At 35.2% G+C, this 24,077-nt stretch overlaps 1 protein-coding gene and 1 pseudogene across 6 annotated transcripts in view; one reads left to right on the top strand and one right to left on the bottom strand.

Moving 5' to 3' along the window:
- Positions 1-24,077, top strand: part of ASAP1 (ArfGAP with SH3 domain, ankyrin repeat and PH domain 1) — a 606,433-nt gene that overhangs the window by 367,108 nt on the left and 215,248 nt on the right. The window lies entirely within an intron of this gene.
- Positions 17,181-18,519, bottom strand: LOC141496924 (mitochondrial assembly of ribosomal large subunit protein 1 pseudogene; annotated as a pseudogene).

The raw sequence follows: 24,077 nt of genomic DNA, 5'->3' as shown, positions 1-24,077 counted from the left end.
CTAGAGGTTAAATGTCTTGCCCAGGGTTATCCGCTACTAAGTGTTGTGGCCAAGTTGGAACTTAAATCTTTCTGACTCCAGGTCTTAAGCTCTATCCATTGTACCTTCTACCTTTTGGTAATAGACAGGTCTGTTTCCAAAGATGATTAGAGCACAAGAACCTACATACTCTAAAATAATTATAGTAGTTGTGTTTTTTTTATGATGGCAAATAAATGGAAATTGCAGGGATACCATCAGTTGGGGAAATAACTGAACAAGTTGTAGGATATGATTGTAATGGAATATTACTGCACTCTAAGAAATGATGAGCTCAGTGATCTTAGAAAAACATGAATAGTCTTGCACAAAATAATGAGTTAAATGAGAAGAACCAAGAAAACATTGTATACAGTAACAGCAATATTGCTTTTTTATTAATTCATTTTTCCAAATACATGCAACAATAGTTTTCAACAGTCATTTTGCTTTGAGTTTCATATTGTCTTCCCTTCACCCTCTCCCTGACAGAAAGTAATCTAATATAGGTTATAAATGTATTACTATGTTGAACATATTTCCCATATTGATCAAGTTATGAAAGAAGAATCAGAACAAAAAGAAAGATAAAAAAACACATAAAACATTTGCAAAAAGCAATATTGTTTTAAGAACAACTTTGAGAGAATAAGTAATAATTTTGACTATTAGAAATACTCTAGCTACAAAGGACATGTGAAGCAAGACTCTGCATCCAGAGAAAAAGGGGATAAATACAAGTGTGTGTGTGTGTGTGTGTGTGTATCTGTGTGTATCTATACATACAAACACACTCAGACACACGTGTATATATAATAATATATAAATATATGCAAAAAATACACATTGTGTCCAATGGTAGCCATCTCTAGAGAGGGAGATGGATGGGAAGGAAGGAGAAACAAAGAAATAACTTCATTATATATTTAAAAGGAATAACAGGTTCAACATAATAGATTTGCTGTTTCATGTGCAAACATCTTTATACCTTTTCTTGATAAGTCAGAAGGGGAAACAAGATAGCATATCAAAGTTTAAGGATAGAGTAAGTTTAAAGGAAGGGTTAGTTTATTTGGTTGTCTTTTGTTTTTAATATCTGAGCCACTCCTGGGATTAAGAAAGATGAAGGTGGTAGAAGGGAAGAGTTGGAAGGTGAGAGAGAAGCAGAGACAGAGGGATACATAGAAGGAGGTACATAGACAAAAAGACCAAAGGAGAGAGAAAGAGAATGTATGATTGCAATCTCCCCAACATATTCCTATGCCTTTTCTCATTAGAACAGAAATGCTTTCCACTTGCAAATGTTAACGACCCAGTTCAAGTTCTACCATCTCCATGGAATCTTTCTTGATTCTCTGAGTAGGAAGGGTTCTAGGACTCTTTAAACTTCATAGAATATTTTGTGGGTAAAATCATGTATTTATATTGTTAGGCATTGTATTTATTTGTGTCATGACATATTTCCCTTATTAATAAAGGTCAGGGAAACAAATCTTATCTAACAGTGATTTATGCATGGAGAGTATTTTAATTTTTTAAAAATGCTGAATGAATGAATATTGTTACTTTGTGAGAGATGATGATTGATCACTTGAAAGATAAAAATCAGATTTTTAAGGCAGCTTTATCAATTCATATTAATATGCAGTCTTTGGGGCAGCTAAGTGGTGCAGTGGATAAAGAAAGGGCTTGGAAACTTTTCTACCTTGATTCAAATCTGGCCCCAGACACTTAGTAGTTGTGTGACCCTGGGCAAGTCACTTAATCCTGTTTGCCTAGTTCTTCATCTGTAAAATGATCTGGAGAAGGAAATAGCAACAATTCCATTATCTTTGCCAAGAAAATCCCAAACTGAGGTCTCAAAGAGTTGGACACAATTGAAATGACCAAATAACAATGGTATGCTGTCTTGTCTTTTTTCTCGGTTATTGAACTAACCCTCTATGTTTCCTTGAGGCTAATTTGCAATAGTTCCTTCTTTCATCACAGTATGATTGCTATACTCTTTCAGGAATAAAGTTAAAACCTTGGTTTTAGGAGAACATCTTCCCTGGAAGTACTTTGGGATTCCAGGCAATGCCAGGAATGAATGAATGAATGACTAGCCTGCCACCAGCTGTTTGCAGTATTCCCCAAAATTATCATTTTTTAAAAAAAGTTTCTCCCCTCCCCCAGGACATTCAAACTCCTTCACATCAATTTTTCCTTTCTGATTTATGATTTTTTTATTTAGCTTTATTATTACAGACTGAGTAAACTTAAGAAAGGAAAAGAAAAATTCACCATCTCTTTTGCTATGGACCATAATATCCACTGATTGAAAAAGTACTAATTATTGAAAAGAATCATTCCCACAAAAATAAGTCTTTTATCTTATTTCTTCTTGTAAACAAAAATTTGAAGAGACCAATATTTTTTCCATTTTTATCTTTAGAGATGGTAAATTTTTAGTTTTTTCACTTTCTCCTCTTTACTCCCATACCAAAAGACAAAACTATTGCTGTGTTTCTTTCCCATCCTTCTACCTTTTTTGGAGGAGGGGGGTAAACTATTTGAATGAAAGCAATGCATAGTTAAGTCCATTGCTTTAAAATTCATTTTTAGATGCAGCAAGATTGAGACTAGGGCAGCTTCATTGATTTCTAAGCATCGTGATCCAATAGAGTGTTAGAAAGAAGTATGGTGAATTTTTTAAAGCATTGCTCATTTTATGATGGAAATTATTGATATTATCTGAAGATTTATTTTAGTCTTTCCATTATGTATGGAGGAAAATAAAATTCTATTTTTGTAGAGTAAATTAGAGGTGTTATATAATTTTAAGATTATCTGTTTCTGACACTAACATGTTAGTAGCCATTTCTTCCAATTAAATAAAAAGGTAGGGGATTATAATAAGCATACATAGAATTTGAAAATTAATTAAGAGGTTAGTTAAATTTAAATGGTTAATTAAATAAAATTAATTAATTTTCATTGAATAATAATTACTACTTGCTACTAATGACTTTAGTAATTTTTGTTTTACTCTCTTATTACAGAAAAGAAGTTATGTATTAAAAAAGATGATTGACTCTAAGTCTTAAGTAGTCTGCCACTGAGCCTCAATTTATTCACTTGTTAAATAGTAATAATAGCCACTCTTTCTCACAGTTTAATATCAAAGATCAGATTAGATGGTGTAGTTAAACATTTTGTGAAACTTAAGACCTAAAATCTCTTCCCAGGCCTTTCTGAAATCATTTCCTTCATCATTTCTTACAGCATAATAATATTCCATCACAATCTCATGCTACAACTTGTTCAGCCATTTCCCAATTAATGGGTACTCTCTCAATTTCCAGTTTTTTGATACCACAATAAGCTATTTTATCATGAAAGCATTCATGTGTTCCTCACAGGAGCTGGACACTTTCATGGATAATCGCTCACACAAAGTTCAAATAGAAGAGGAATTCCCTATAGATAGTGAGATTTTAGGTACCATTATTAGCAGATGACATTTTTGCTGATTACATTGAACCCTACAGAATTCATTGGGTCTTCACAGACTCTCAAAAGACATTAGTCTAATAATCTGAGGGAAATATCAAGTTGACTAAAAAATATATCTTGACCTGACAATATTATGTGTAATTGAATAGATAGCCCATTGAGTATTAATACATTGGTTTACATAAATTAGATGGGCACAAGGGTCCACGGAGCTGAGTGCCAAAAGAATTAAATCTTCCTAATCATACTTTTTGGTAGTCTGCTTTGGAGATTGGAGTAGCAGAAACTTCCTTGGAGGAAATTGGCAGTGCTCTATACACAGTAAGTGCTGAATAAATGTTAAACAAAAGACTTGAAATCCAGGATTATTCTTTACCTTTTGATTTTTCCTTTAACTTTAACCACCTGTATTTCATTGATATTTTGTTTTCCTAATATCTTGTCTTCCCATTCCCATCAGACTATCAGATGCTCTCCTGATGAAGTTACTGATAGGTAGGAAATGAAGTACTCAAGAACCAGACAGGAAAATTATATAGAAATCCTAAAAAAATTCTAGTATCCTAAAAATCCTTTTAAAAAGTTCTTAGTGTTCTTTTTTTTAAATTAAGGTTTTTGCATGACAAATGGGGTTAAGTGGTTTGCCCAAGGCCTCACAGCTAGGTGATTATTAAGTGTCTGAGGTCGGATTTGAACTCAGGTACTCCTGATTCCAGGGCTAATGCTATATCTATCTACTGTGTCACCCTAGCCGCCCCAGTATTCTTTTTAAGATACATCATTTGCTTACTGATATCTGTTCCTGTTAGATATTGCCATTTGCTCAGGTATTCAAAAAGTACCTGTCTTTAGTCCATTTTGAAGCAATAATATATCAGGTCCAACGTGAACTATTTGTGGCTATTTTTTTCACTATGTCCATTATTACAATAATAAAACTAAAATAGAGACATACTCCCTCCATTTTAGAACCATGGAATGATCCAGCTGTTCTCTGTAGCTTTAACATCTTCCTTTTCTTTTTTTCTTTTTCATAATAACTGGCATCTTTTATATTGATCAGTATATGATTTCTTGGGAAATGACATGAAATGTATTTAAATTTAATTCAAACAAGAAAGTGTAATAGGAGAAACCAAAATGAAGTGGAAATGCCACCCTAAACTAGCTTTTGCCAGACTGGCTAAATCCCTGTTAAAAATGGAGAAAAATACTTGGGGGGGGGGGGGATTTCCAATGCAAATTATATAGTTATCATTTAAGGTTGTTTATTTTTTTCTTTTTTTCTCTACTGACTCCACCTGCTGGTCAAATAGATAACCATCCACAGAAAGGTAGATTTTTAGCTCCAAGAACATGAAATTGTAGAAGGTGAACCAGGAGAAACTGAGGATAGCATAGCTCACCTTTCCCTTTAGTTTTTATTAACTTTAAAATAAAAGTGTGAACAAAGCAGTCATGATTGAGCAAAGAGGTAGGAGATCTGAGGGTCTGGACTATCTTGCTTTTTTTTGGTCCATGTTTGTGCTTTATTTTTAATACAATTAGTCACAGCATCTAAAGCTTCTAACACATAGAGTAGTTGTCTTTTAAATTACATATATGAGCACTTTCATAAAGGACATCTTGAAAAGGGAAGAAATAATCTAATGTACTTTTGAACCCTCTGCTTGAGAAATCAGTTCAGGTTGACAGAAAAGATCATTTGCCTTAAAAAAAGCCCAATAATTTTGTTTATTTTAGGAATTTGCTTAAAATGTTATTTTTGTATCATTTAGATATTAAATTGTGATTCTAATAAAATTAGATTGGCAGGTTACATATCATTAGCACCAAAGGATTTCTTATCATTCTAATTATAACATAAACAAGAGGGTAAAAATTATACGATAGTTAAACTTTGTATCTTTCTTAGCACCTAGCACAATGTTTTCACACAGCAAGCACTTAATAAATGTTTGTTGAATGAATAATACCAAAAGCCTACTTTTATAGTCCAAAGATCATGAACTGGGGCTGTCAGTAAACTTACAGGAAGGTTCGTCATGTTCTGTAGAATATAGAATTTACCTACATTTCTCTTGATATCATTAATATTGGAGTCAAAGATATGGGTTTAATTAAATCCTATCTCTCTCACTGACTTTGTCACAGACCTTGGGCAAGTAACTTAATCTCTCAGTATTTTGCTCAGCTCTCTAGGCCTGTTAAGTGGCAGAGCAGATATCTGTATTCTTTAATAAAGGGACTTGACTCACTTGTAATTCTGGAAGGTGGGGAAAGGAATACCATCAAGCCCTCAGAGTAACTTTGTGGCTTCTGCTGTGCCCCTTGCTACCTGTATGTAATATAAAGGTCTTCTGAGTCTCCACTTTCCCAGTGTCCCATTCTGTCATAGTGGCATAATTTTCAACACATGGAAACCCTCCAGTGGATTTTTGGAATGAACGTTTCCTTTCAGAAAAATGGCATCAAGCACATAGGGAGGATGTGTACATTTCCTGCATGGAGTGAAGATCCACTTTGTATCCATTTGAAACTTGAAGAGGGAACTCTGAAAGGCAAAATGTAATTATCTGAGTTGGAATGCAGCCAAAATACCAGAGCTAACCTCCCTGACTCTTCAGTGAAGATATTTCTCCGAGTCTGTGTAAATAGTTATCTGTCAGGATCTAGATTGCCAAGGACATCCTTGTTAACAGTTTTATAGTCAACTGCCTTGGGCCAGCAGGTATATTCCGTCTCCTAGAGTCTATATGCCCCACAAAACAGAGCCTAGAAATCTGTATTTGCATTCTTTCTCCTTGCTTGTGTGGTTAATTCTAAAAGCCTCAGATTTTACTTTCAGATTCATCAACAGCTAAAAATGAACCCTGCATTTGTCTGCATTTCAGGAGCCAGAAGTATGCATTCCAAACAAAAGGCCAGTTTCAATTGGGCTCATTTTCTTTTTGCTGCATTCCTTTATTTCTGTGAGTTTGAAATTCAAGGGCTGTCCTGTTTTGTAATGCAGTTTTTTAAAAAGGCTAAAGCAGACTCCTATTACAGGACTGATAATAGTGTGGAGGCAAGTATTGGTCTTATGTACCAAGCCCTAGCACTTTGGTTTTTAGTGCCTTGGAAGGTTTCTTTCCCTCTCCCTAATCTTTCCTTCCCACTCTAGACTTCTCCAAGCTTCTTAAGTAACTTTATATTGCTCTTGTACTATATAACATAAGCTAATATAAACAACATGATTAAGGCATATATCAGGAAAATAATTTATTTCAGCCAACAGTATTCTAATATTTCATATTCTAATTTTTGGTGATGAAAAAGTAAAGCTCCTAAATGTAGACTATATCCAGATATCAAGAATACTGAGAACCTAAAATTAGGTTTCTGCCTGTTTAGAACCAAAGGTTTGAAAATTTTTCTCTTAAAATACTGTTTATATCAATTAATAAGAATTTAATAAGCACCTACTATGTATTAGGTATGGTGCTAGATGCTAGACAGAGGAGAAAAAAGAGAAATAGTCGCTATCCTCAAGGAGTTTATACTCTATTGAAAGAGACAACTCGTCTATGTGTAGAACTATTCAGAGTTCAAAAAAGTCAAATAGTTATAAATTAGATATGTAAGTGCAGCACTGTGGGGGTGGAGGGATGGAGTACTTGCAAGGAGGGATAGACCCTAGCAATTGGGAGTATCTGGAAATACCACCTGAGGAGGAGAGGATTTCTGGTAAGTTAAAATCAAGAATCTTTTTGGATCCATTCTCTGATGTTCCATTGTGAAAAGATATTAGTTACAGTTACAGCAGTTATTAGTTAAAACAGTTCAGTTGCTTTTTGAAGAATAGCCCATGTTTTTATTATATAATATTGAGAATTTGCAAATTAGTTTCCTCACAACAACTTTGGGATTTAGGTGGTATTTTATTATTATAATTTTATATCTAAGAAAATGGAGTCTCAGGGTTTCAGTGACTTAGCCTAGGTTACATTTTGATAGCTGAGACTGGAATCTAGGTCTTCTTGATTGGAAGCCAATAATATCACTACTATATAGTGAAGTCACATAGTTGCTGCAGTGGATAGAGTGCCAAGACTGAAGTGAGGAAGACATCTTCCTGAGTTCCAATTGGGTTCAGTTACTAACCATCTGACCTTGGGCAAGTTACATAACCTTGTTTGCCTCAGTTTCTTAATCTGTAAAATAAGCTAGGGAAGGAAATGGTAAAATACACCAGTATCTTTGCCAAGAAAACCCTAAATGGGTCATAAAAAGTCAGACTAAACAACAGCAGCTATATAACAACTTTGCCTAATTGTGTCTCTGCAAAAGTAATTAGACTATTTTGAACATTCTGATAATCTACTCCCAACTGGCTGCTCTTATCCTTGGGAAGCAAGCTGAGGGTTAAGGAAGGGAAGACTCCTGAGTAATGAATTCATTAATTACTTTTTAAATAAAATAATTTCATTAATTCTTAAATTTCTAGGATGAGGATGAGGTCATAGATCTACTGGAACACTGGATGCTTCTTTTATGTGCTTTTTTAAACTCCCTGTCTCCCCAAGGAGGGGTTTGGTTGGAGTAGATGATTTCTGAGATCCCTGTCACCTTGAATATGAGTATTCTATGACTCAGTGATTTACATTCACTTTTTTCTTTTGTTTTTCCTTTTTTTCTCTCTTCTTTGTCTTCTCCATTCCAAATTCTGAGCCTGAGGGGTTAAAATTATACCTTCTGTTTTCAAGACTGAGAGGGAGTTCTATTTTGGAAGCAAGAACGTTTGTAGGAATGTCAGATGTCTCTGCTATAGTGAGTCAAGACTTCCAGTGGTCTTAAAGATATCTTTTTCATTAGTGTGTCACTCAAGGAAATCCTGGTTTTTAAGGTCATGGAAACAAATCCTTTGTGTTTATTCTTTAAAAAAAAAAACTAAAATTTTAAGGTATTTTTTTGAGGCTTATTCTCTTTTGTAAAGTGTTTTTAAATAGTTGTGCTTTTACAAAAATTGTAACCTTTTAAAATTTTTTACAGTTGTTAATAGATAATGTGTTTTTTTAACCTTTATCCTTACAAAGATTATGTAAGAGACAGAGAGAGAGAGAGAGAGAGAGAGAGAGAGAGAGAGAGAGGTTTCATATTCTAAGAATCCAGTAAAGCATCATTTTAGGAACTAGGGAGTCTGGAGAATCAGAAACCTAGATTGTCTACAAATAAGCTCCCTTTTTGGTATAGGGGTAAGTGAACATATGCTGTCATTAGTTCATATTTTGTCCAACCATATCTAGAATCATTTTGACAACATTTGCTATGTGAAACTAAATAATTTTTTGGGAGAGAATGATGGGGGAATCAAGTAAGCCTTTCATGGAATCACAGAATTGGAATTCTGTGTAGGAGGCATCATAGCATAAGGGAATGAATCCTGACTTCAAAGCCAGTAACTGCCACCAACCGACTGGGGGCTTTGAGAATGTTACTTTGTACCCCTGGATTTTCCTCATTTTAAAATTTTCCTCATCATCCCCTTAAATTATTGGGGATAATAATTCTTAAAAACCCCTACCTTCAATTTGTGTCAAAAAGTTTTTACTTTTAAAGCCTTCCAAAGGGATGGCTAGGTGATGCAGTAGATAGAGCACCGGCCCTGGAGTCAGAAGTACCTGAGTGCAAATCTGGCCTCAGACACTTAATAATTGCCTAGCTGTGTGACCTTGGGCAAGCCACTTAACCCCGTTTGCCTTGCAAAAAAAAAAACCTAAAATAAAAAATAAAACCTACCAACATTAGCAAAATACCAACTTTTCTATCAATCTAGAAAACATCTATACAGGAATAGCAGCCTTTACTTACATATCCATAATATTTGCTTTAATCTTTAGAGTAAGCAATTTAAGAACATATATATATATATATATATATATATATATGTATGTATGTATGTATATATATTAGATTTTTGCAAGGCAAACGGGGTTAAGTGGCTTGCCCAAGGCCACACAGCTAGGTAATTATTAAGTGTCTGAGACCGGATTTGAACCCAGGTACTCCTGAGTCCCGGGCCGGTGCTTTATCTACTGCGCCACCTAGCTTCCCCAAGAATATTTTTATCCTAATTATATTGATATTTTCATCTCTTATTAAAGGGTGTAGCACAAAATAACTGAGCACTATAGTTTCTTTAATAATAGGGACGGCTAGGTGGCGCAGTGGATAAAGCACCAGTCCGGGACTCAGGAGTACCTGGGTTCAAATCCGGTCTCAGACACTTAATAATTACCTAGCTGTGTGGCCTTGGGCAAGCCACTTAACCCTGTTTGCCTTGCAAAAACCTAAAAAAAAATAATAATAGCTAGCATTTAGATAGTAATTTAAGGTTTACAAAGCATTTTTATACTTTTCTCTTTGGATCCTAATCATAACTTCTGGCTATTTTTATGTAAAGGGAATTTCTTATACTTCTGTAACTTGAACTCCAGTGTTACATAGGAAAGTAAATTATAAAGAGTGATCTACAAATATATAAGGAATAAAACTCTTGTCGAACCTGGTAGAGGAACATGGAAATTTTGAAGGTGTGTTGGCCAAGATTATTTGAAGAGGGAGATACACTAATAAACTAAGGATATCAGGGAAGACTTCACTCAGGAAGGGAGCACCTGATTCAAGCCTTCATGAAACCAAAGACTCTGAAGAGGTAAGGTTGAGGAGGGAATATATTCTTGTGTCCAGGATGATCCATACAAAAAAATGGTGTCTTCCAAATTTGGCATTCCAAGTAAGTCAGTATGACTAACACGTTGAAAGTAGAAAAGAAAGTAATGTGAATTAAGGCCAACTAAGAGGCATAGTACAGATTGTAAAGATCTTCAACTGCCAAGCAGAAACATTTATATCTTATCTTAGGAGGCAAATAGGGAGCCCCTGATGTTTCTTTAGAAAGGGAATCAAGATCAAGACTGTTCTTTAGGGTTACGATTTCAGCAGATATGAAGAAGGACGGATGAATGTTAGGAATAGGGAGACTTAGTGGTCCTGGTAAGAGGTGAGACTGCCTAAACTAAAGTGATAGGTAGGTTTTAGATGTAGAATATTATCTAGCTGATCTTAGGGAAAAATATTATCAAAGTAGTTACAACTTAACAAAACCAGAGATTTCTTCTAAGTAATCAATGTAGTGTGTCACCAACAAATTCTTGGTGTTAGGCGGGAATAATATAATATTCTTGCCTGTAGAAAAATGACAGAAAGTCATTTATAGTATATGGTTTCTTTGCTTCATTCTTTTAGTGGTTTGATTGTGATTTGAATCAAGACACTAGTTTGTTCCAGTTTCATGATACTAGAGAGACAGTGTGGGGTAGTGGCTAGAGAATTGACCTCAAAGAGACAAAGACAGACATAGAGAGATTGTGCTCTCCTGTGTATGCCGCAACCCTCAATGTCTAGACAACTCTTTGTTCCAGAACAATTTTTTATCTTTGTGGGTAGAGGGAGTTTCCTGGATGTGTGTGCTTAATGCAAAAGAACTTTAACTTTGGAGTCCATGGACCCAGGTTAAAATTGAACATTTGATTCTTACCTTTTTGATCTTGGAAAAAGTTGAGTAACATTCCTAAGCCTCAGTATCCTCAAATGCAAAATGAAGGCGTTAGACTGGGTGTTCTCTGATGTCCATTCCAGCTATATATTTTTGGTGCTCTGTTCCTATAAAAGTGATTACAGGTCTTGGCCAATAAAGATACTGGCACATTTTCCTTACTTTTTTTTTTTTTTAAAAAAAAAGGTGTCTTAAAAATATGGAATAATTTAGTAAAGTTCTTTGAGGTCCTTAGTGTTGATAACTAATTCAAAATAAAATGTGTATGTATTTATGTTTAAAATACATAAATTTATACTCATACACATTTATAATTTGAGCTCTATATAAATGCCAGTTGTCTATTTAGATCATAGGATTTAGAGTTGAAAGTTCTAAAATTCTTAGAATCTTTTTAAACTTTGAGAGATAATGTGACTTGCCAAAGAGCAGTGAACAAGCAGCACATTTTTAACAGTATTAAAGTCCAGAGCATTTGAACTTCCTTATCTTTCCACTCTATCTTAGGCCTTGTACTTCCTGTTTATCCATCAGCCTATTTGTCTTACCAGATTTTCTTAACCTTAAACAACATTCCCTATATGTGAGAATTAGCTAAGAGCAAATTTAGCAGGTAATATCCTCTTTCTGTAGGTGAAGACACTACAGAAATGCAAAATTATTGTTATATTTTTCACCCCTTTATGGAATCCTTCCAGAATACATGCAAGTCATGTGAAGAGAACAGGCAGAAGCAATTAGTGGTTATGGCATGACAGGATAATGATTGTTCATTAGGCTGGATTTTAAAGTATTGCATTCCTAATTTATGCTAATCTTTGCTTCAAAAATCTTTTCTCGTTATTACTGCCCCATAAAAAGCACTTGTTGGATCAGAGCCTAGTTTTATTTTGTTTTTTTTTTTTAAATAATTCATCTATTTCTGGGTTTAGCTACAGACTAAAAAAAGATGGATAACAGAAGAGATCAAAGATTGTGTATTAGGTTAGATCTGGAGTGTAAAATGATCAAGGGCTAAGGGCTTCTTGTACAGGTTTAAAATGAAACACTTGGATCTCTCCTTTTCTCCCCCTTTTTATAGAACCACCAACCTCATTGAAGCTATCATCACCTCTTGACTGGACTATAGCAGTAGCATCCTAATTAATCTTTCTCCCACCATTTTCTCCACACACCCACTACCATAGTTCAGGCTGTCATCACCCCTCAACTGAACTGTCACAGAAACCTTCTAATTGGTCCTTTTTGGTAATCTATTCTCTACACAGCTGCCAAAGTGATATTTAAGCACAGGCCTAATCATGTCACTATACTGCTCAATAAACTCTGATAGATCCCTTTTACCTCTGAGTTCAAACTCAGACTGTTGTGTTTGGCATTTAATGCCCTTGATCACATGATTCCAACCTTTCTAACTTCATACATTACTCTCCTTCACACATTCCACAGATCCTTCAGACCTCATGTGCAGTGCACATGACTGACAGTCCATCTTCTTCTGCCTTCCAGCTTGCCTTCCTACTTTAAGTGTCTTCCCTCCCAACTTCCTAGAACGATACCTCATTTCCTTCAAAGCTGAGCTCAAGTGCCTCAGTATTTCTTTTTCCCTCGGGTGCTACTGCCTCCACTCCCTAATTTATCTTGTATTTTCTTTGCTTATATTTTGTATATATTTATATATTTTCCTCAAGGGAATAGAAGCACTTTATTTTTTTAATAGAAGCACTTTAAAGTCATTTAATTTTTCCCCACTTGTTAGCTGTGTAATAAAGATTTGTTAATTTGTTAATTAACTGCTAATCACATTTATGTATAGGGTCTAAAGTTTTCTCATAATAACCCTGTTTGGTTATTAACCCAGGACTAGTTGTTCCCATTTTGAAGATAATAAAGGGATTCAGAGAGGAAAAGGGACTTGCTCTGTGTAATAAAACTTTTTTGGGTATTAAGAGGTATCTAACTCAATATTCAGAGTCAACTAGGTGATGTAAGAGGTATGGACATAGAGTCAAGAAGAATACAGGTCAAATCTAACCTTAAATACTTAACAGTCTGTGTGAACCTGGGCAAATCATTTAATTTCTATATGCCTCAGTTTCTTCTTTGTAAAATGAGGATAATAGCACATTCCTCCCAGGGTTATTGTGAATTTCACCCTCAAGTCCTTTCTATAATTTATGGCATATAGTATTTAATAAATTCTTCCTCTCTTCCTTTCACTCCTTCTGTTCTTTCTTTTCTTCTCCTCCTTTCTTCCATTCTTCCTTCCCTCCTTCCATGACTACTTTATTCCTTTGCCTTGATGTCTCTCCATGCTGCATCTTTGGAGGTCTTTTGTCCCATTCTCCTCTCTCAAAAGTATTCAGAAGTTTGTTAATAGTGAAAATGATAGAAGGCTAATTTATATTGAGAAGAGCATAGTATGTCTGAAGTTTTTTTGGGACAATTAAAGACTGAGAAAGTTCTCAAAAGAGTATACTTTGGCATTTAGAAATACCATAGTAAGGAAGGAAGAAAAAAAAAATCTGGACCTATATTAATTAGTGAGTCATCTCTTTTCCTGCATTCCAAACTGAATGTTTTGGTTTTTTTTCCTTAATCAGTTCATCAGATCATGATTCTGAAAGACCTTAAGAGGAAGGTGATATATAAATTTCAGAGAGAATTCCTCTTTTTCCCTTTCCCCAAGCAAAACAAAAGAAAAACCTCACAGTCCTTGTTTTACATTTTTACTAGTCTTCCAGTTTCTTTGTCTTGCATCTGTCTAAAAGATGCCTATGTCTGGATTCTTATAAGAGCTTAGAGAAATTTAGAATCTTTTCAGATTTGCTCTAACAAATAACATCTCAGATTTTTATATTCCCAGCAATTCCATTAGCTAGAAGCTTATTTATTTTGACTGGAGAGAACATGATATAGATGTGCACTAAACAAGACTTAGGTTCAACCCAGCTCTGCCACTGATAGGCACTGATAATGTCTATAACAGTGTCTGCTGTAAGCTGTCTGCAGGATGCTGAAGCATTAGTTTTAAAGCTTCTGAATAAACTCTTGCATTGTGTTCACCTCCTTGCACAGTGTTAAATCAACAGCTCTCCTTGTCTGCAAGCATTACCCTTATAATGAGACATTCTGTTTTAGTTTGCTATTCTCAGGGATCTTTATTTGATAGAGTGCTTGTTAAAGACCCAGATGTCAAAGTGAGTTACCATTCCTCCAAGATAAACCATTTTCAGTATGCCCACACTTTGAGAATTAACCACTGGATGAAATTACAGTCAACTGTCTTTTGCCAGAGATGAATGCTGGGATTATTGTGACATTTTGGTCTATTGTTGGCTTTTGTGAAATTGGATACAAAAGATATTTTTGTGGTGTTATGATCCACAGAATATATAAAGTATTATATATGTTAAAATACAAACAAAAACAGACAGCCTTCAAGGTTTACATTTTAATAGAGAGAAGAAAATATGTACCAGGGAGCGGAAAGATGGGCAGGGTACATAGCAGCATAACTTTCAGGTGTGGGAAAACATAACACAGAGTCTAACATAGTATGATAACTGGAGTGCAAGTGGCATGATTATAGAAAGTATTTTTATTCAAATATAGGTTGGATTAAAATGTTAATGAAATCATACATTGGAATATTGTGATTCTAAAATGAGATAAAATATGGAAATATTATGTATGAGAAACTAGTATGTATTCTGATAAATGTATCACCAAACATCTCATTGCCTATCCTTTTTTGGACTGTGTACAAGGAAATTCTACAGTGCAAAAGAAAACAAGTTGAAAAGTTTGTTTTTTAATTTGCAGAAAGGAGGCAAGAAAAAAAAGATCACTTTCAAAAATGTATATTGAATTTCTAATTATAAGATCCTGTGATAGACATTATAGAATATATAATCTCCCTGACTCAGGAAGATTTTTGAGATGTTTATTGAATAAAAATAAACAGGATTACAGTATTTTAAAATTGGAAGAAATCTCAGTGGTCACTAGGTTCAAACCATACCTGAAGTGATTCCTTTCTCCATAATCCTCCACAAGTCTTCCCTGGAAGACCTTTATTGAGAGGGAATCCAGCCATTCCCCAGTTGAAAAATGGTCAAAGCATATGAACAGGCACTTTTCAGAAGAAGAAATCAAAGCTCTCAGTATAATCACATGAAATATCATTGGATAAAGCTCTGGGTCTGGTGTCAGGAAGACACTCTATTCTTAGAATATTTGTGACCCAGGTCAAATTACTTAGCCTCTGTTTTCCTCAGTTTCCTTTTCTGTAGAGTAGAGATGATAGTAGTGCCCACTTCAGAGGATTGTTGTGAACATCAAAAAAGATTTTTAAAGTGCTTAGCATACTTCCTGGTCCATAGTAGGTGCCCAATAAATTTTTTATTCCCCTTATCCCACACATATAAAGAGACCTAAATATCTCCTCCTGCTAAACACCTGTATTGTCTTCTTAATACCTATCGTCTAGCATAAAAATAATTTTGTTATCTAAGGTTAATCTACTAAACTAAACCTTGCCACTTTTCCTTAATTTTTTTTCTTTCTCTTTCCTATTTCTCTTTCCTATTTGTGTACCTTTTCATACATTCCTTGTCATGTCCCTCTTTCAAGGCCTAGTTTAAAAGGTATGGGAGAACATCTCCTCCATGAAACATTCTCTGAGTCTTCCCTGTTATAAGACCTCTCTTGATTCTCAAATAACTCTATTGGATCTTTTCTATTGGTATAATCATTTTCTAACTTTATTACAATTATTTTTATATGTTTCTCATTCCTACTATAAAATAAGCTTTTAAAAATAATAATAATAAATAGCTAGCATTGATAAATTATTTTTAAGGTTTGCCAATAGCTATATAAATATTATAACATTTTATTTTCCCATCAATCCTGAGAGGTAACTACTGTTGTTATGTCCGTTCTAAAGATGAAGAAACTGAGGCAGAGGTTAAGTGACTTGCCTGGGGTGACATAGTTTGTAAGTGATTGAGGCCAAATTTGAACTTGGGTCTTCCCTATACTGATTATCTCTCAATTCATCCTTTTTTTGTCTGTAGTTGTTTAAATATTATCTTTCCCATTAAACTGTGAGCTCCTTGAGAATAGACCCATTTTACTATCTCTCATGCTTAGTATAGTTCCTTACAGATGTTTATTGTCTGATTCCTGACTCCAGGTACAGCTCTTTATTGCCTTTATCACCAAATTCTTTTTTTATCCTATTTTATCCTTAGAACTTTGTACAGGGCCATGTATAGCAAATGTTTCAATCTTTATTGAATTTGATTTAGCCTCTCTGTGCCTTACTTCCCTTATCTGTAAAATAGGCATAATATCTGTTCCAAGTCCTCACAAGAATGTTGTCAAAATTAAATAAAGGAATATATTTGAAAGTCCCTTGAAATCTCGAAGTATTTATTGCTGCTCATAATGATATCAAGTCATAACTGATATATAGTTCTTTTTTTCTATTAGATATTTTTTTTATTTCAAATGTTTTTAATATCAAATCTAGAAACAGTGCATGTTGAGGTGCCTACTTTACACATGGAGGTTTTCTTTTCTTCCCACAAGTAAAAATAGAGACGCAGTACAGATGATTCCCCATGTAAGTTGTTCCATAAATAAAGGGGTGTTTCTGCACTTATTAAACTCATAAGCTAACTCCACCTCTAAACATTTCATTCCCTGAAAAGAGTTCTTTAAATGATATAAGAAGTGACTCCTCCAGAGGTGAGCAGAAGTCAAGTCAGGCAAACAGCTCCACAAAAATCTGATTAGAGAAATGCTGAAGCAATTTAGGGTAGCTGCTTAAATCAGCCACTTGCATGGATGTTTGGTGGCAGGGCTTTGTGCTCAAGGGAGTCTGTCTGGAAGGCTGAGCTAGTGAGTCCCTGAAGTGGGTCCACGGCCCAGTTTCCAACATCAGGTGCCCATGGTGGGGGGTGGCTTGACCCAGAGCACCAAGCATCACAGGACTCTGAACTCCATTCATCCTAACACAGATCCAAACAGAGACCCTCAGAATGACAGTGCCCAATTCGAGTGGCTCCAAAGCTTACTTTATTTTTTCTTGGCCTCTACTATAGACCATGCCGCAGGCTCCTCTTCTGGGGGAAACCCGAGGATGAAGTCTTCGGCAGCGACTCTGGAGTGATCTCAGCTAACTGATCATCATAAGTGCCCAGAGTCCATAACTTTTACAATTCATAAGTTTCTCGGGTCTTGGGAAGCATGAAATGAATCACCATGCTGCCAAAATCCACACAGAGCCAATCATCTGCATCCTTCCCTTCAATTCGAATATAAGCATCACTTTTGGATTTCAGGAACTTATGCATCCTCACCATGTACTGAGCCATAGCCTGCAAGTGTCTCGTGGAGGTTCCACTCACAACCACAAAATAATCCGTGTATTTCAGTTCTGGAGAAATCTGGATCACACAAATGTCTTTTGCATTTTCTTGTCTCAGGAGAGACACAAGCAGATCGATGTCAAATTTGGGTCCAGTGTGACCTGCCGCCTGGTCCCACTGCGCGCTGCCCCGGAGCTCCTGCGTGCCCACGGCCGAGGCAGCAGTGCGGCCCCACGGAGGCCGAGGCCGAGGCCCGGGCCAGGCCGCCCCGCAGGCCGCAGCAGCAGCAGGAGGCACCCCCAGCAGCGGGCCTCCGTGCCCAGTGATATATAGTTCTTTAAAACTTTCAAAGTTCTTTTCAGATTGTTCCTGATTTCCTTCTCCCCAAAACTAATTTCCACTTATTTTGCATATGTCTACATAGAAGGGCAGAGATAATTTCATTTTTGTGTTTGAATCTCCATACCAGTCACATGATAGATGACTAATAAATATTTATTGATTAACAGTTTGATAAGTGCTTCTGTGAAATCTGTCTGTCTATCTATCTATCTATCTGTCTATCTGGATATTATTATCCCCATTTGACAGATGAGGCCTTTACAGATGAGGTCAATTTCCCTGAAGTCACACAGGTAGTAATAATAGTAGCAAACAGACAAACCCATGTCCTCTGACTTCAAATAAGATGTGATTTTCTCTATGTACTCACTGCTTCTGCAAATTATTTTTGCAAGAGAATACAAAATTAGAACTAGAGGGTGATCAGTTTCATTCCAAAGGGACGCATTCCACCATATAGACTCCTTCCATTTAATTTAAATACTTGCTTCAACATCATTAATTACCTGAAGAGGAAGTCTATAATGTAAATCAGTTAGAAAATTGTATTTGATTTTTTAAAATGTGTTATACATAGATCTTCTCAGGGAACTTGTCTCTGCTCTTGATGATCAAGTCAACAGTGTAGTTAGATGTTCGACATTGATTAAATGACCACATCTCCAGAATAATCACCAATAGTTTCATGTCAGCTTAAAAGCAGGTATTTATTGGGTTGCCCCTGGGATCTCTGCTTGGTTCTGTGTTCTTTAATATTTCTATCAGTGACTTTAATAAAGACTCAAATGTCATGTTTATTTCATTTGCAGATGACACAAAGCCAGGAGAGATAATTAACACAATGGATAATAGATTATAAAAATGGATCATTGAAAGCAGATATTTATTTCCTGACCTAGGTTGGAAATTATACTTTTCAGAAGAATGGCTGGGATTTTTTTCTCTTTTCTAAATTGACCAATATGCTTCATTCCTAGTGGCAGGTAAAAAATAGGAACAGGTATAAGAGAGGAACATTTTTGTTCAGTGTCAGTGGGTTAGGTAGAAAGATTAATGGATTAATGGAATTCAATAAATTCTGCTTTTGCCACTGTGAGCTTTGTAACTTTAGGCAAATTGCTTAACCTCATTATACCTTGGTCTCCTCATCCTGAGAATGAGGGGCTTAGACTCTAACCACTGAGATCCCTTCCAGTTCTAAAACTGTAAATTCTCTTTTAAATAAAATCTGTAACTAAAATATATAACTTTAAGCTTTAGCAATAATTGGGGCAATTAGGTAGGACAGAGGATATACCATGGAGTCGAGAGGAACAGAATTCAAATCTAACTTCAGACACTTACTATCTGTGGGACCCTGGGAAAAATCACTTAATCCCTATTGCCTCCCCCCCAAATTCCCCAAAATCATAAATTTAAGATAAAAGACATGATTAAAAAGCCAATTTATTTAGCTTAAACATTTTTTTTAGTTTTGTGGGGTTTTTTGCAAGACAGTGGGCCTAGGTGACTTGCCCAAGGCCACACAGCTAGGTAAATTAAGTTTCTGAGGCTGGATCTGAACTCAGGTACTCCTGGACTCCCAGGCTGGTGCTCTATCCACTGCACCACCCAGCCGCCCCTATTTAGCTTAGTTTTAAGACAATTTTAGCAGATTAATATTTAAAGAAAATGAGGTACATTTTTTTTTGATTTTTCAAGGTAATGGGCTTAAGTAACTTGCCCAAAGACACTATTAAATGTCTAAAGTTGGATTTGAGCTCAGGTTCTCCAGACTCCAGGGCTCTATTCCTGAGCCACCCCACTGCTGTCCCCCCCCCCCCCCATGCGCACGTGCACACACACACACACACACACACACACACACACACACACACTCACTCACTTTTTTTCTGGGTTTTAACCTTTATGTACTGATTTAAGGGACTAGCTTCCCCCCCCCCCCACCTAATTTATAGATGTCAGAACAAATTTTTTTGCAAACATGAGTTAAGTATCAAAGTGTTTGACCATATATAATTGCATTCTACCTTGTTAGTTCTCTATTCTGTTTAATTCAGTATAGGTCTTAATGAGAGAAATTGTAGAGGGGTTCATATTTAGGTATCTGAGGTGCTCTCTTTCAACTTGATATTCTAAGGGTTAATTTTCTTCCCTGATGTTCCTAGATACAACTTTCTACAGATTTTATATTATAACAAGAATTTTATGCATCATAAATCTAGTTCTGGATTAAAACCCTATCTGTTTTCTTCTTCAAATCTCTTTGTAGAAAAGAGGGATCCCCTATGAACACATAAACCCTTACTCTTCCATGTGGGCCTTCTAAATATAGCAGTACTACAGTATATGCTGCTAAATTCTAAGAAGATATGAATGTGCAAACTTCTTTTTTGTTTCATTCTTTTAAAGGACTGTTATATTAAAAAATAGAAAAAATATTTCCATGACTGCTTTTTTTCTTAGTTCTCCAATACCTTGTTTTACCTATAATTATTATTTTCCCAAGAATGGAGTTTAAATTGCCTTAAGATGAAAGAGCCATCATGCTTGTGGGTGGGTGTGCTTCTCCAAACTTTAGAACTTCAACAGAAATTAGAGGTTCACAAAGCTAATTGCTATGATTATAGCTTTTTTCCCCCCTTTTGGTCCTAGACAGTAGCTCTTGAAAAACAATATTCTACTAATTTGTTAAATGTACAGTTCAAGGGGCAGCATGAAAATTCCCAAGATATCTGTAGTTTTTAGCTGATTTTTCACAGAATTTAATATCTCTTAAGGTCTTTTCACAATTTCAAAGTGGCAAAATGGTAGGGGGTTTTTGTTGTTGTTGTTGTTTTGTTTTTAGGGTTTTGCAAGGCAAATGGGGTTAAGTGGCTTGCCCAAGGCCACACAGCTAGGTAATTATTAAGTGTGGGAGGTCAGATTTGAACTCAGGTACTCCTGACTCCAGTGCAGGTGCTTTATCTACTGCTCCACCTAGCCGCCCTGGATAGATTTTTTAAAAAAAGAATAATCCATTCAAAACTAATATTACCTTTTAAAGTCTACGTTCCTTTTATTCTTTGGTATATTTTTTTTTCCTCAAAAATATGTTACTCATCTTACCTTGGTTTTCTCTCTGAATCGTACTTTGATATGCTAGGCCCCAAAGTTGGCAGCTCTCAGGATAACTTTGCCAGCACATATGCAAATTAGAATTCTAGGTGACAGTGGGAAGTCCTGAGTGGCCCACTGCCCATTGCTATTATACTTCTGAAACTGTCATTGCTGGACATTTAGTAAATTGATATAATTCAAGTAAAAGTTTTTGTTTTTTGTATCTGATACTATATTTAAGCAAAAACAATACAACAACCACAAAAATTCCATGTAGCAAAGTGGTTATGGTAACCCAGTAGACAGATTACTGAGTTTTGAATCAGTAGGAGTCATCTTTTCAGAGTTCAGCTTTGACCTCAGACACTAGTGGTGTGACCCTGACTAAGTCACTTAACCCTATTGCCTCAGTTTCCTAATCTAGAAAATGAAATGGAGAAGGAAATGGCAAACTACCCCAGTATCTTTCACAAGAAAATCCCAAATGGTGTCACAGATATTCTGACTTGACTGAAACAGAATAACAAAAATAAAATAATTGGTTTTAGTGGAATATATCTCCTTTGGTTTGTTTCTGTGGCAGGACTGTGAGACAGACATACTAGAAATTAGCATGTTTGGAATCTAGCTTGTAATCTGAATTATTTATTTTGTAGAAACACTTAACTTTGGGTCTTACAGACATGAATTAAAATGATTAGTGATCATTTTTTCTCATATTTAGAGAAAAATAAAATGTGATCCTCATTTTTAAAAAAGATTATTTTTGAAAAGTGAATTTGGAAAGTCTTAGATATCTTCTAGCTATCTTTTGGTTGAGATTAGGTGATAAACCTAAAAGACATCTCTGTCTCCACACCCATACTCAGCTTGGCTAAAATCTACTAAAATTTGAATACTGCCTGGTGGCATAGCTTTTGAGAACTGATTCTCATGCCCCTACTAAGATGAGGCATTTGAGGAAAGACTTAGTAGAAGACTGGCATAAGTAGATATCTTTGCAATATATAATTTTATTTTCTAAAACATAAAGCAAACTTCTCTTTCAGGAATATAATTTTAAGCTATTCTGTAAACATTCAGTCAAATGATTTTTAGAAAACAACTATTTGGAGAACACTGTGCTGGGATTCTGAGGGGGATTTAAAAGCAAAGAATTTAAGTTTCCTTCAATATGCTTACAATTTAGAAGGGAGATAAGATATATGGGGACACTATAATGAAGATTAAAATATGAATGTATAAAGTGTGAAAATTACTAAAAATTCATAATTGAGAGGAAAGCTATAGGCTTCAAGAAAGATCTCATGGAAGTTATGTTTGAATTGAGTACCTTCATTTGGTTAGGATTTCAACAGGGGAAATATTTTGAGATGACAGGGAGAGTAGCCAGTTAAATTTAAAGAGATTATGAATAATGTGCCGGAGATAGAAAATTGTTGTATTTAAAGGACAGTCAATATTTTGTTTTCACTAGAACATTAATTATTTTAAGGGGGAAGAGTTACCTCCCTCTTTCTGTTAATTAAATTAAAATTGAACTTATAGAAAGATGTTTTCTCAAACCCATCATTTGGTTTGAAATGATTACCTTTTAGAAATGTTAGCTTTTTTTCCAAATAGAGATATATGTGTTCATTTGTGTAGACGCATGCACATGCATGCGTGCATACACACACACATGCACACGTACGCACATACACACACACACAATCTCTTTCTCTCTCTCTCATATTCCTTCTAGAAATCCTGCCTGGAATCAAGGCTGTAATTCTCTACAGATGAAAATCCCCCAAAGCTACAATTCCCAGTTTACACAAAGCTAAATGTTAGGCTACCTGCTAATCAAATGATGAAAGGAAATCCGTAATTTTGAATAAGACCCACAAAGCTAGTCAAAATATTTACAAGTAAGGACCAATGTATAATAGTTGACATGTATAATAGTATAACCCACCTAGGGTGGTACAACCACATATACCTCTTGATTGATTTCTTCCTGCTTTTTTCTTCAAATACCTGTTATGAATACTCAAGACCAAAAGCCTATAACCAGTCTTCTTTCTACTTGATTCAGTTACAGTCATATGGGAGGTCATACTTTTTTTTTTTTTTACCATTATGTTGTTTTCATGTGGGCTCCTAAATAATGCCCAGATTGGCCATTCTGCAATTGAGGACAGATATTGCTGTTTCCAAACTACTCAATGAAGCATAATTTGAGAGTAAAAAATACCAGCATTAAAGTCCAATCTAGTTATCAAGTAGTTATTGATTACCTAAGTAGATAATGATCTCCTGGCTCCATTTAAGTAATGGTGTAGTAGGCTTTTGTTTTCCTCTCTAGCAATCATTTGGATGAGGGTGTGGGCACTTGTAGGATTTTGTATTTTTAAGGATAATTGTAACAAATGCCCATCCTTTAGTCCACTTCCAACTTTTTATATTTTTGTTCAGTTCACTAGGTTCAAAGGAAATCCAGAAAGTATGAAGTAAAATTAATTATAAAGGAATTAAAAAATATAAAATTCAGTTAGCTCTGAGTCCTTACCTTAATTCATAAAAATTAGTAAAGCTCACTTCTTGTAAGCTTTTTTCTTTCCTCTGTCTCAAGCCTTACTCTCATATTCTTAGACATTTATCATTGTTGCCAGTTTTATAATTTGATAATAACAGAAAATACAAAGACATAAATAAATATTTCAATAATATATCACCTGGAAGAAAGATCACAGCCAAAGGTCCTTCTCAATGACTTGAAGTACTAACTTACAAAATGCTAGAACTTCAATCTAATAATTCATTTCTCTCAGGATGATCATTGAAGTCTTTAAGGAATTTTCAACAGATTTTTTTTATTCAACAGACTGTCTTCTTCACTGAATAAGAATTAAACTGAGTTCTTTCAAAGTGTCTCATGCCATTGAATTCTCCAAGTCCCTCATAGACTTGTTCTCATGAGAGTTCATTTCATTTTTTACTTTGCCCGTTAGCAATCAACTATTGTCTCTCACAGACTTTCTCCATGAATGTTAACTCTGCAAGTTAAAAAAAAAATTCTCAGTCTTCTCTCAGTACCTCAATAGACCCTTAAAGATGACAGTCAATTTTCAGTCTCCCAAATTCTCTTCTTCTCATAAAGTTAA

The sequence above is a fragment of the Macrotis lagotis genome, chromosome X (genome assembly GCF_037893015.1).
Source record: "Macrotis lagotis isolate mMagLag1 chromosome X, bilby.v1.9.chrom.fasta, whole genome shotgun sequence".
Taxonomy (NCBI): domain Eukaryota; kingdom Metazoa; phylum Chordata; class Mammalia; order Peramelemorphia; family Peramelidae; genus Macrotis; species Macrotis lagotis.
Note: the sequence above shows the minus strand (reverse complement) of the source record. Positions and strands in the feature narration are given on the sequence as shown.